This window comes from Penaeus vannamei, chromosome 31 (assembly GCF_042767895.1).
Source record: "Penaeus vannamei isolate JL-2024 chromosome 31, ASM4276789v1, whole genome shotgun sequence".
NCBI lineage: Eukaryota > Metazoa > Arthropoda > Malacostraca > Decapoda > Penaeidae > Penaeus > Penaeus vannamei.
In genome coordinates this window covers 2,865,213-2,877,817 of record NC_091579.1, presented here as the reverse complement: position 1 = coordinate 2,877,817, position 12,605 = coordinate 2,865,213, and the positions used below count along the sequence as shown (strand labels likewise).

General features: G+C 52.5%; 1 protein-coding gene across 33 annotated transcripts in view; it reads left to right on the top strand.

Annotated features, from left to right (window-relative positions):
• Positions 1–12,605, top strand: part of pum (pumilio) — a 259,778-nt gene that overhangs the window by 226,460 nt on the left and 20,713 nt on the right. The window lies entirely within an intron of this gene.

The window sequence follows — 12,605 nt, the reverse complement described above, 5'->3', positions numbered from 1 at the left end:
CCCTGGCGTCGGCAGCGACTCGGCCGGGAGGGGATGTGTGCGAGGCAGTGCGTGAGGGCCGCTGATAGCATCAGCGACACTACAACAGATAAAGTTGGGACTGACAATTACCCGTTCCGTGCTTCATCAGGGGCTTGAATTATTGATGACTGGGCTACAGGTCCCCCCTAGTTCTACCCTGTTGGGCAACTCCCTCGCAACACATGCTCTCACTCATAGTCGCCTACTCATACTCACTCACCACTTCACTTTCACATCCACTTTTCCGCATCGTTTTTACAATATCCTACGGCTATAGTGCCGGACTAGTGTCAACAGCGGCACCTTGTGGCACACCTCAATATAATATATCGTCGTTGTCACCATCACCACCATCGCCATCACCATCTCAACGTTGGGGCCCCTTGACTTGCCTCTCCAACACGAGCAACTCAAATTCGGCCGGGTGGGATTGGGATTCTCAGGGGATCAGCATTTGCATTTACTTTCCTCGTCTTCCTTCGTCACGGGCGTCATGCGGGAGGCTTACCTTAACTTTCTCACCACGTTTTGTGATGTCGTGTTTGCTTGTACTTAATTCTGACAGGCAGCCGGTCACTAAGGACAGTGCTACTCTTAGCATGAGCAAGACACCTAGATTCGGAGGGAGAATGAAAGAAAGAAAAGAATACAGACGGCAGTTGTTGGAGCTCGTCAGCGTTGTGTCAGCGAGTCCTGTGAGTGCATGTTAGGCGTCAGACTGTGTGGTTTCAGCCTTGACTCTGTAGCCACTTTACTGCTCCTTCACATTACTTACGCTGGCCTCACTTAAGGACTCGCCGTGGCCAGAGCGCGCCACTCTCTCACCTGCTAAAACACGCCATCTGCAGAGTCTTAGCGGGGAGCCATGCCCCGGTTCCTCGATAGCAAGACGGGCCATGTATTTGTTGACTCTCGGGCTGGGAGGAGCGCCCTCTCCGTGCGTCCCCACACCGTTCCTCATAACAAGTCGACTCGACGTTATGGAGCTGACTCTCGAGAAATGTTTCGGGATGAAAAGGCGTCTGTCTGTACGTGGCTGGATGGCAAGCGTATTCGTGGATGCGGTGCAGCTTCGGTGGCGTCAGTGGTGCCTTTGTTGACGCCAAGCAGGGTTGCACCCAATCTCCGTCCGGACGCGGCACTCGCCCTTCCGCTGCGTGGGTGTGATGGGCCTCACCTGGGTGTTGTCTTTTGCTGCGAGGGCGGCGGGCATTGTCTGTCCCCTTAATGCTCTGGTTAATTGGAGAGTGGGAGCAGTTAGTCTCCGTCATTAGCGGTTTATGACGCCGCACGCGACTAGGCACATGACGGATATTTGCAATCTCCCCGGCAAGGTGAGAAAATGCTGGACTGTGCCACCCCTGTGAACATCTCTCTTCTTATTCCTTTACCAAATTGTGATGACTTCAAGCTGGGCCTCATTGGTGGGTGACATCAGTGGGTCAGGAGGACATGTCCCCTTCCACTAATAATGCAAAGTCACTTATTTGGGGAGGACGTTAGGGTGAGGCGTAGGGGTTAATAATGAATGAATTTCCAGATATATTCACTTGTCTCTGAATAACGATATGACTTTAAGTCTGCTCAGAAAGTGTAAATAAGGTGTACGAGTAGTGAGAGATCACTCGCTCCCCTGCACGCAGTCTAATGCATGTGCTTGACGCCCACTGGACATTCTTCAAGTGGCGATCATTGATGCTGGTTCATCCCCCCCCCCCCCCTCGTCTGCCCTCACGCCCTCTCCTCTATATTGTTCGTGCAGCGAAGACGACCGTGTGAAGACTCGCTTCTTTGTTTCCTGTCTCGAGATTTGACGTTTCACACACTCACTCTCGATCTTGCGCTCTCTCTCTCTCTCCCTCTCCCTCTCCCTCCCTCTCCCTCTCCCTCCCTCTCTCTCCCTTTCCCTCTCCCTCTCCCTCTCCCTCTCCCTCCCCCCTCCTCTCCCTCCCCCTCCCCCTCTCCCTCTCCCTCTCCCTCTCCCTCTCTCTCTCTCTCTCTCTCTCTCTCTCTCTCTCTCTCTCTCTCTCTGGTAGTACTTCAGAGGATGTGTATAAAAGTAATTTTGCGCACTAGCCATACCTTACCCAGTATTGCAGTCGACGGTTCGATTTCCCCCAGTAATTATAAGCAATGTTTTGATAGAATGACATAGTGCGGAATAATACCCGCCGTGGCACCAGGTGCGAGGCAGGTCGCAATCACGGCGGCGGCGGCGGTGTATCGTCGCTCTGCCATTCTTCACGCGCGTTGATCGATAATTAATCCATATCATTTTGGACTCGGTTACCGCTTACCACGGATCTATTGAGTAACTCAGCATCGTGTACCATTGAGGTTCGACCTTCCGGCGGCCTCCGATTCCCTTCCCCTTTCTGCTCCCCTCCCCCTTTCCCCCTCCCTCCCTCCCCCTCCCGACGCCACTCGCTCGCCGAGGGAGGCTGAGCGCGTGGGGGAAGCGGCAGTTCCTTCCCTCTCCGTGAGAAACTTCGGCGGATTGACACTGGGCAACAAATCGTTACAGACTCAACAGCTGACGTGCCCCGAGCTTGGTACGACCCTGCATTGGTATCGATCCCTTCCTCCAACCAAACTTGATTTATTGGAACATTCTCTTGAGCTCCAGATGCACCCGAACCTACCGAAGTCCCCAAACGCCCCGGGACGTGCCTCTGTTGTTCCGGGCATGGCTGGGCGCAGCCGTCATGCAGAGAAGCTCCTGACTTGCATGCTGAGTCGAAGTACCCGAAGCGAGAGGATTCGTGCGGCGTGTTAACTGCGGCTCTGCGCTGGTCACCGCCGACCTGTATAATGTGACCCATGGCCTTAGTTGTATATTAAATTTCGTTATTGCCTGCCGAGCCGGGCAGCAGATGTGCGCGTATAATTTGTAAGGTATAAAACTCCCGCGTGCCACAAAAATTCAGCCCGAGCATCACGACAGCCACCTATCCCTCAACATCAGCTGTTTTTATTCCCGTTTTAGTATCGACAAATTGCTTGGGCGCATCCAGCACGACTAAGGTACCACAAGCCTCCCTTTTTATTTTTTGTTTTTATTCTGAATTTCCGTCGATTTCGGGGTTAGAGACGAGTGGAAAAAATCGGTAGTGGAGGAAAGCGATCGGGGCACAGCGCTTGCGGCTTTTGCGGCCTCGCGCGCCCTGGAGATGGCAGTCGAGTGTGGCGGCTCCGGAGCAGGGAAATGTGTGGTGCGTTTTGAGGCGCGCGGAGCTCCTGCGTGGCGAGGGGACGACATTGATGGCTGGAGGAGTAGCCTGCGTGATGGACCCAGCGTCGCTCGTTGGGTTTCGTCCCCGATAAACCTCACCTTGACGTGCGTTTGAAAAGTCTCTCCTGTCGCTTATCTACTATTGTCTCTCTCTCTCCTTTGTGTTTAGCTGCGATAGCTTCGGAGATAACGACTGACTGATTCTGGTCCTGGTAATCTTGTGTTTGTGTTTGTTGGGCATCGATGACCAAGTACCCGAGGCGCATGAGTGCATGCTCAATTATAGTCAGATTACAGTGCATAGCTCTGTAGTATGTTTGATAGCAACGATAAGAGAATTGCGGAAGGTTGCATAAAACCACTGTCTGCAGCTCTGCTTGCAGTCTATAACCCGCGCCTCTACGTGCATAAACTAAATTATTTAGTCGGCCCACCGTGTTTTCTCTTCGATTCGTCTTCTGGTGTTCTCACGGAAGGAAAATCCGAGCCAGCGGGGCGCGGCCGCGACTTGTGCCGAGCCCTCCGCTGTGAGGAGCGAATGTGGACGCGGCAGATGAAATGTGCAGGGGCGGGCGCGGTCTGCCTCGTGTGAAAAAGCGCTTGTTGTCCGTCGAGACCACGTTGTTGACTCGTGCGGCCAGGAGCCAGTAGTAAAGTGACGTCGCAGGGCGCCGGCCTTGATACTGCACTCGTTGACCCATGAATTATTATTACGCCTGGGTCGCTCCGGGCCGCCCTGGGAGGCTACTTCAGCTCCCGTGCGCCTCCCGACACTTACGAGATTTATGGCGTTGGTTCTTGGGATCGCGGCTTTATGGTGCCGGACACCCTGCCCCTGCCGCGCCCTCGCTGCTCTCCGCTGCTCTCTCTCCGCCCGCGCCGTATGTCTCCCGTTCGCGGGCGGGAAGAACAAGTGCTCGCATTCCTATTTCCGGCCGTTAGTTAGGCGGCTTCGTTTAGCAAGCTGGCAGAAGTCGCGACCTGTTAACAGGGCCAGGCAGGAGTGGCCGTGACGGGCTCCCTCCCGTGCAGGTGGGAAAGCCTGCCAGCGGCGGCGTCCGCGGCGAGGGGGCTGGGTCGAGGCCCGAGCGGGAGCGTCCCCACGGGCCAGCGGTAATTAGGTTGCGCGACCCTGTCCCCGCGCTAATGGCGAAATAATTCCATAAATCGGGCGGAATGACTCGTTTAAGGAGCCTAGATGATGCTGGTGGCCGGCGAATCCGATGTGATCTTCGGGCCTTCGTCATCCAGGCCGGGCAATGACCGTCTCGCTCCTCCCTAACACCATCTATCGCCGCCCAACATTTGTGCTCTTTGGCCTAATGGGGGCGGTTAGTCTTGCCTGCTTTAGCGCGTGCGGCCGGTTTCCACGCGTCGCGAGCTCCGTTAACGTTCGAGAAGCGGTGTAGACTTTATTATAATGCTCTCACGTGGTGGGCGTAGGCTGTCAGGCCTCGAATAATGTCGATGAAAGATCTGAACGGTGACTGAAGTATGAGAGAGATGATCGTTAGTCTTCGCACTCGTTTCTCCGTGTCCTTTTTTTCCCTTTTTCCCCAAAGCAAGGGTTACCTCGCGTTAGGCTTGGCGCATTTAGAAATACTTGCTTTTAAAGGGGGCCAATTCTATTCGGTGTTAGGCGCTGGGGGTTGGGACGGAGGGGGGGGGGGTGTACGGGGTCACAGGGAGCACTCCTTGCTGGGATCTACACCTACCCCCACGCTAGAGGGAAGCCTTCCTGCCGTGTTGCCCCTCTTCCATGATCATCTTCTCCATTCCTCCTTTCTCCCTTCATTCCTCCTTTCCTTCATTCCTGCCTTCCTCTCTTCATTCCTTCAGCTGGGCATCGAATCGCATTTTCCCTCTTTTTCTGCTCTTTGGTCGCTCGGAGCGTCTGCCTCGTCTTAAATTGAGAATGAGAACTTCCCTTCGCATTGTTGTTCACCCGAGGTCCCGACAGGCGTGTCCCGAGAGCGAGTTTTCTGCTTCTGGTGCGAGTGCTTGTTGTTCATGCGGACGCCTGTGTGGCTGATGGGTTGGGTAGGCATTATCTGGAAGGGAATACCTGTCCCTCTCTCTCTCTCCTCTCGTCTCTATCCTCTCTTCTCTCTCTCTCTCTCTCTCTCTCTCTCTCTCTCTCTCTCTCTACCCTCTCTTCTCTCTCTCTACCCTCTCTCTTCTCTCTCTCTACCCTCTCTTCTCTCTCTCTACCCTCTCTCTCTCTCTACCCTCTTCTCTCTCTCTACCCTTCTCTCTTCTCTCTCTACCCTCTCTTCTTTCTCTCTACCCTCTCTTTCTCTTCTCTCTACCCCCTCTCTCTCTCCTCTCCTCTCTTCTCTCTACCCTCTCTTCCCTCTCTCTTCTCCATCTCTTCTCTCTCTCTCTCTCTCTCTCTTCTCTCTCTCTCTCTCTCTCTCTCTCTCTCTCTCTCTCTCTCTCTCTCTCTCTCTCTCTCTCTCTCTCTCTCTCTCTCTCTTTCTCGTCCCCTTCCCTCCCTTCTCTCCTTCTTGTCCCCCTCTCCTCTCCTCTATCTGTCTGTCTCTATCTCCTCTCATCTCTCTCTCTTTCCTTCCCTCCCTGCCTTCATCCCTCTCTTCATCTCCCCTCCCAGTCTCATTTTCTTTTTTCTCTTGCTCCTCTCTCTTTCTCCCTGTCCCTCTCACTCCCCCTCCCCTTCCCTTCCCTTCCTGACTATCTATCTACCCGTCCCCCACCTCCCTCCTCCCTCCTCCCTCCTCCCTCCTCATCCAACCTCGGTAAATTTTTCGCAAGAAAAGTAATCTTGCAGCCCCCACATCCGTCGGCATATTGTTTATTAGTACGAGGTTTATTTGCGCCTTTGAGCGGGCCATCCGCTTGAGCGACGGAGCGACTCTCGCCCCAACCTCGCCTGTGCCTTGGTGCCATCTGAATCCGCCGCTGCGACTCGTTGCGTATAGATGACCTAAGTACGTTTTCTTGTCCAGGTCTGGATGGCTGCTTTTGAATATTTTATAATGCGCTCCCCGTCTCGACACCATTGACATGTGGAAAGGCGTGTTCTATAAAACAAACAAGCTCAGAATGAAACCAGCTTTAAGTTTAGCATAGTGGATGTTTGTGGGTGTTACGTTCAGATGTCGTTAATGTGTTGTGTTAGCGAGTTCTTGCCACTTTTTTTATTTATTTTTTATTTTATTTTATTTTTTTTCGTTCGTGTTAGTTTTGGTTCTTCGGTTCTGTGGTGGATCCATCGGCCTCCGATACAAGGGACCATGACGTGACCGGGGAGGAGTTTTAAGCTGGGTCTTTAATTGTGTTTCTTGTGTTCTTGATTGAGATATTGAGTTCGTATAGATTATCAAGTCGGTGCCCCCCCCCCCTTCCCTCCCCGACTCGCCCAGGGAATTTTGGCAACACGGTCAATTGGTTGAACGGTGGAGGAATGTATAATGGTGTTGGGAGCGCATTGCAGGGTGGAATAGGTGTAGCTTCCGCCCTAGCCCTTAACTCTCGATAATGGTGTCACCGTTCTCTTCTCTCTCTCGTTCTCTCCCTCTCTCTCTCGTTCTCTCCCCCTCTCTCTCTCTCTCTCTCTCTCTCTCTCTCTCTCTCTCGCTCTCGCTCTCTCTCTCTCTCTCTCTCTCTCTCTCTCTCTCTCTCTCTCTCTCTCTCTCTCGTTCTCTCGTTCTCTCGTTCTCTCGTTCTCTCGTTCTCTCGTTCTTTCGTTCTCTCTCTCCTCTCATTTTCGTTTTCGTCTGCCTTTATTCTGTCATCTCTCCTCGCCTTCGCCAGCCTTTGTGCCGAATCCTCCCTTCACATCCCCCCCCCCCCCAACATCGTCCTTTCTCGTACCTTTTGCCTCCTTCATCTATATCTAAAGTTCTTCCCTCTTCCTTGTTGCACCTATTTTCTTTCCCCGTGTACCTTTTTTTCCCTTTTTATCTGAGCCGAGGGAAACGGTTGTGAGTGAAAGGTGTTCCTCCCGTGCCATTGTGAAGGCCCAAGCGAGGCAAGTTGCTATCAGAAGTGAATACTGATAGAAAATCTCGCCTCGTTATCGGAAGGGCCGCTGCTCTTTCCTTCCCTTCCCAGTGGTACCCTTAACCCCTCCCCCCTCCGCCTCCTCCTCCCCTCCTCCCGCTCTGTCTCTTCCCTATTTACCCCCCCCCTACTCCCTATCATTGTCCCCTTTTCTCGTTCTCCCTCCCTCGTCCTCTCTCCCCTCAACCCCTTGGATAGTCATCTTCGAAAGTTTCTCGTATCGCCAGCAACCTTGTTAGTCATGCTTGACACCTTTTACTGTTTAAGCTTTCTCTGCTATTCTTTCGAGTTCCACTCCCTGTCTTTCACAATAGACTATTTTAGCCAATTTTCTTCACCTTTCAGCATTTCTCTTCTCTCTTTCTCATTCATATTGATATTTTCCCCCGGCCCCTCATTCTTACCCTCCCCCTCCTCTTCCTTCCCCCCTCCTTCTCCTCCTCCTTTTCCTCCTCCTCCTCCCTTTCCTCCTCCCCCCCCCCTCCTCCTCCTCCTCCTTTTCCTCCTCCCCCCCTTCCCTCCTCACTCTCTTCCGTATTGTACATTCAAGGTACGCCATGACACGATATTACGCCTCATCTTCGTGGTGTCATGGGTAATACCCTCTTGGATTGTTCCGACACTTGCGCTGATGAACTCTGGGATGCTCGGCCGCCCGTCTGTCAGTCTCTCATTGCCTTTTCCCCGTTCCTCTTGTCTCTCTTCGTTTGGCTGCTCGTCCGGTGTTCGTCTCGTTCGGTTTCGTAACACCCCTGAGACGCTTTTAAAAAAGTGTGTATCGGCTGGATGCCCTGTTGACACGCTTTCTTAAATTGTGTTGAATGGAGCGCCCCTCCCCCTCCTCTTTGCCCCTCCCCCCGCCCCGCCCCGCCCTCGGAGACATTTGGTGCGGTCCCATGCGGCTCTCGGGATCGCGAGCGGGATGCCAGACGCGCCTCCTCCTCAGCTGCGTGATCCCTCGCGGTTCACACCTTCGGATCCCCCGCGGGGCTGCCTCCGGCTTCTCCTTGGAGGGCGTCGATCAGGGGATGCCGGATGCCACCCGAGGGGGATTATTCCCCTCCCGGCACCATAACTCCTCGTGCCCCGCTCGGGTTCAGCCCCCGTGAGCCATTACCTCGAGTTTAGCGTCCCCGTTCTCCCATTACCGGAGTCCAGGGCGTATCTTACCCATTATCCTCATATTCGGCTCCCATTGGACCTCTCGCTCCGGGGAACATTACCTCAGGTTGAGAGACCTACAGCCGGCATTAGCTCGAGTTGGAGGATAACCTTGTGTCGGTGCATCGCGGATCCTCGCCGCGTTAACAATGCTACCTTTCACGGCCGTCACGCCCAAAAGGAGCTCTCCCTGCTCGGTATCCCCCGCCCTCGGCCACTTAGCCTGCCTCCCTTTCTCTCTCTCTCTTCTCTTTTTCTCTATTTTTTTCTCTCTTTCTTTCGTTCTTTCTTTCTTTCCATATTTCTTTTTTATTGTTTCTCTATCTATCTATCTCTGTTTTTCTCTTTTCTCCCTCTCTCTCTCTCTCCTTTCAAAGGCGTGCAAGAGAGAGCGAGAACTCTGCTCCCTGTTCCTTGTGCTGCAGATGGAAGCCAAGTATCCTAGATGCTGCCCGCTATTGATCATGATTGTCCATCTTGATTGAGTTAACACCGCTAACCGCTGGCCAACGTCTTTTTCTGCTCCCTACAACATCCTGGTCTTTGCAGCTTCCTTTTCATTTTTGTTATTTTTCTATTTTTTTACTTTTTTCTGTCCTCTGCCCTCTCCTCCGCTCCCCGGCGTCGCCATTCATGCACCCAATTGACGACTTGAATAAGGGAATGGGGCGGGCGTCGTCTCGGTCGAGTGTGTGCTGGATGAGTCTCGCGTCTTGTGTTGATTTTCGATGTGTGCGATGTGGCAGCGGGCCGGGCCGTTTCATCCACTTCCCCACCCGGGCCACGTCCCCGCTCGCAACTTTTCTCCTTATATAACCTGACTTACGTTTCCACATTTTACCTGCGCACAAATGATATATCTGTATGTGTGTGTGTACGGGTATGTGTACCTGTGTGGATGTATAGATAGGTAGATATAGATATACGCGCGCGCACACATACTTAGTTACTTATATATTGATTTCGGTACGATTCTGAGCATGGTTTTGTAGTAAAAAAAAATCCTCATGTTACGACATCGGGTCTGTAATGGTCCTGACGTCTTGCAGTTTGTAGAATTATGAAGGCAGGTTTATTTTACTTTTATTTTCCCTCGGAATCGTACATTATGACGGGTCTTATTAGTACGACAACCCGACAAAATTTTTGTTGAAAAGGTGGATTAATTTAAATGTTTCGTCGTTCCTGGCTTTGTGTTGTTTTACGTGTCTGCCGTTTCGCTGCGCGGTTGCTGCATGTCCCTCCTCTTCCTCGTGTCCAGTGATCTCCGGCATAAGGAGCTTTAGCGTTTGCCCCTTACATAATGCGCCGTGCCCTTTATTCTTTCCTGGCGCCTGACCGACCCCTGCCCTCCCCCCCCCCCCTCTCTCTCTCTCCCTCAACCTCTGCTTGGCCGCTTTCACGTCGTGCTGGCTGCGTTGCGATGTCTCCTGGCCACTCCATGTCCTGTGTGACCCTGGCCCGTACGTTTAACCTGGGCCGTGCACGTATGCTCTCGGTTTCTTTCTCGTGGACTGGTATTTTCTGTTCATTCTACCTTTCTGTCTGTTTTCTTTCTCCTCTCTTCTCCTCCCCTTTTCTTTCCTTTGTCCATTTCTCTTTCATTCTGCCGTTCTGTCTGTTTTCTTCCTCTTTTTCTCCCTTTCTCTTCCTCCCATTTTCTATCCTATCCATTTCTCTTTCATTCTGCCCTTGTCTGTCTGTTTTCTTCCTCCTCTCTTCTCCCCCCTTTCTCTTCCTCCCCCTTCCTTCCTCTATCCATTTCCCTCTTTCGTCTGTGTGTGTTTGCTCTTGTGTAGTCTGCTGCGGCATCTTTCTCGATGTGTTTGGTGTTACACATTCAGCACACATCGTATATTATCATAAATTGCATTGACCTTTCTCGGAGTTTATCATTGTATTTTAGTGTTATCATAATTCAATATTTTGCAATTAGTAGTTTATATTGTTAAATAGATTTCAGTTACATTCGAGCTCAAATTTTCGCTTCCGTCGTTTATTATTTACAGTTCGTTGTGCATAGAATCGCGAGCGAGTTTATTTATGGCGCCTTCCTGGCGAATACATTATCCTAATTCATCTTCACTCTCGTAATCAGATATTTTGGCCGGAAAAAACTAGGTTATGATCCCGGGGTGAAAAAATAGTGGCTTTGGATTCCGACGCAAGTGCTTCTGGGACCGCGCTGCCGCTAATCGAGTAATGGCCGGGAGGGGGCGCAGCGCTGTTATCTGGCGAAAGATGGATGGCCGCGCTACCGGGTTCTCGTGCGCTAATGCTAATTAGAAGGTGGTTCGCGATTGGTCGCGGGCAAGCGGAAGACGATGGCCAGAAACTGGTTCCCTTTGGCGGGGGGAGGGAAAGGGAGGGGGTGTGCTGCCGCCCCCTTTCTCTTCCTTTGCCTGCCTACCCACCTTGCGCCCCCCCCCCCTCGGCCGCTTTCTCTGCCATGATCTAACGCCTGGATCCGGTCGTACCCGCGGCGTGCGAGGAAAACCGGGGAACGTAATGAGCGGTGTATCGTGCAAACGAGGCGGTAAGAACAGGTGCCACGAGCGTGTGTTTAAATACCCCCTTCCCCCTCCTACCCTGCGAGCCCCGCGAGCTCCCACCTCGCCCACGCTGCACCACCCTCCGTCCCTTCCCCCGCCTTCCCCTGGCGAGAAAAGAAAGGGTTTAGGTAAACTCGGTTTAATGTCCCCCGTTAATGGCGTTTATTTAGAGTCCGGGGTGTTGCGAGCAGCTCTGGCTGGTCCCGGATCCCGCGGCAGAGGCTTCCCCGGCGTCCTTTGGCGGCCGAGCGTCCAGGAATGCGATTTGTGGCATAATTTACCATGTATATCCATGTAGATGAGCGCTTTTAACAGAACCAAACCGGTGTGGAACTTTCACCCGCGCGCGCTCGTTCCCTGCACCTTGCTTGTGTGCCTCCCTGCCTCCCTCCCTCCCTGCTGCATCCCGTGGCCGCTTGACCTCCCTCCCGTGTGCCGCGCGCCTCCCTTCCTCCTCCTGATGCCGGAGCGCCTCCTCCCTCCTTCCTTCGTGCTCTCTCCCCGCCTTCTCTAGGGAGAGGAGGAGGGATGGAGGAAAGCAAGAACTAGATCAGCCTCCTCATCCCCATCCTCCACCTCTTCTCTCCATCTCCCACTATCCCCGCACCATCCTCGCAAAGTGCCGCGTTTACTTGCTCTCTGGAACCATTTATTTTGATTCTGCCGCAGATTTCTGATCCGCTGTAATGTCTTCTCTTGTTTTGGCTCTTTTTGTATTTTTTTGTATTTTTGTATTGTTTTGCCTTGGCTGGGAAATTGCATTTTAGTCACTGGAGATTTCCCCCCGGTTTGTATGGTGTTGAAAAAGAGTGCGTGGCTGAGATAGTGTGTACGTACGTGCAGTTGAGTGTTTCAAAAGTGATGCAGAGTGGAAGGAATGTGAGGGGAGGGTCCAAGTGTGAAGTTTAAGTACCAGGGCGGCGCGGCAGAGGGAGGGAATGGCGGAGGGGAAGGTGAGTTGGTGCGGTGGGTGTCAGAACGTGAGCGGCGGATGAGCGGTCTCGCGGGAGGAGGGTTGGCGTGGACGTGAGCAGCCTGGACAACACAGCTCACTGGTGTTTCCCAGCTCTCCCTCCCTCCCTCCCTCCCTCCCTCAGTGATTCCCACTGCCCTCCAACACTGGCCTTCCTCTTCCAGCCTGGTTTTATTTTGGACAACAAATAACTCGGCCTTGACATAATTTTTTTCGGTGAATATCCCAGGACTGTGTGATTAATGATGTTTGTTTCCTCCCTTTCAAAAGGCAGTTGTTTTTGCTAGTTGTCCTGGTTTGAAAAGCGGGACACGTGTCACTGACTCTTTAGCATGTGTCAGTTAAGCTAGAGATCGGAAAGTGAACTCGAGATGTTGCAGTGTAGATTGTCAGTGATGCAAAGGCGAAGTGTGAAATAGAAAGTGATCGTGTTAGTGAAACATTGCTCGTGTTAAAACATGGTGACACAGGCAGCGAGCAAGTGCATTAATAAAGTATAGAGAGACTCGCACCTTGCCTCGAACCACCATGAAGCTGAAGGAAAAAAGGTACAGCTTCCACTTGGACATTACAAAGTCTCTCATAGATTATGATGGAGCTAAGCTGAAAAAGGTAAATATTACTACGAACTTTTATCGCCGTT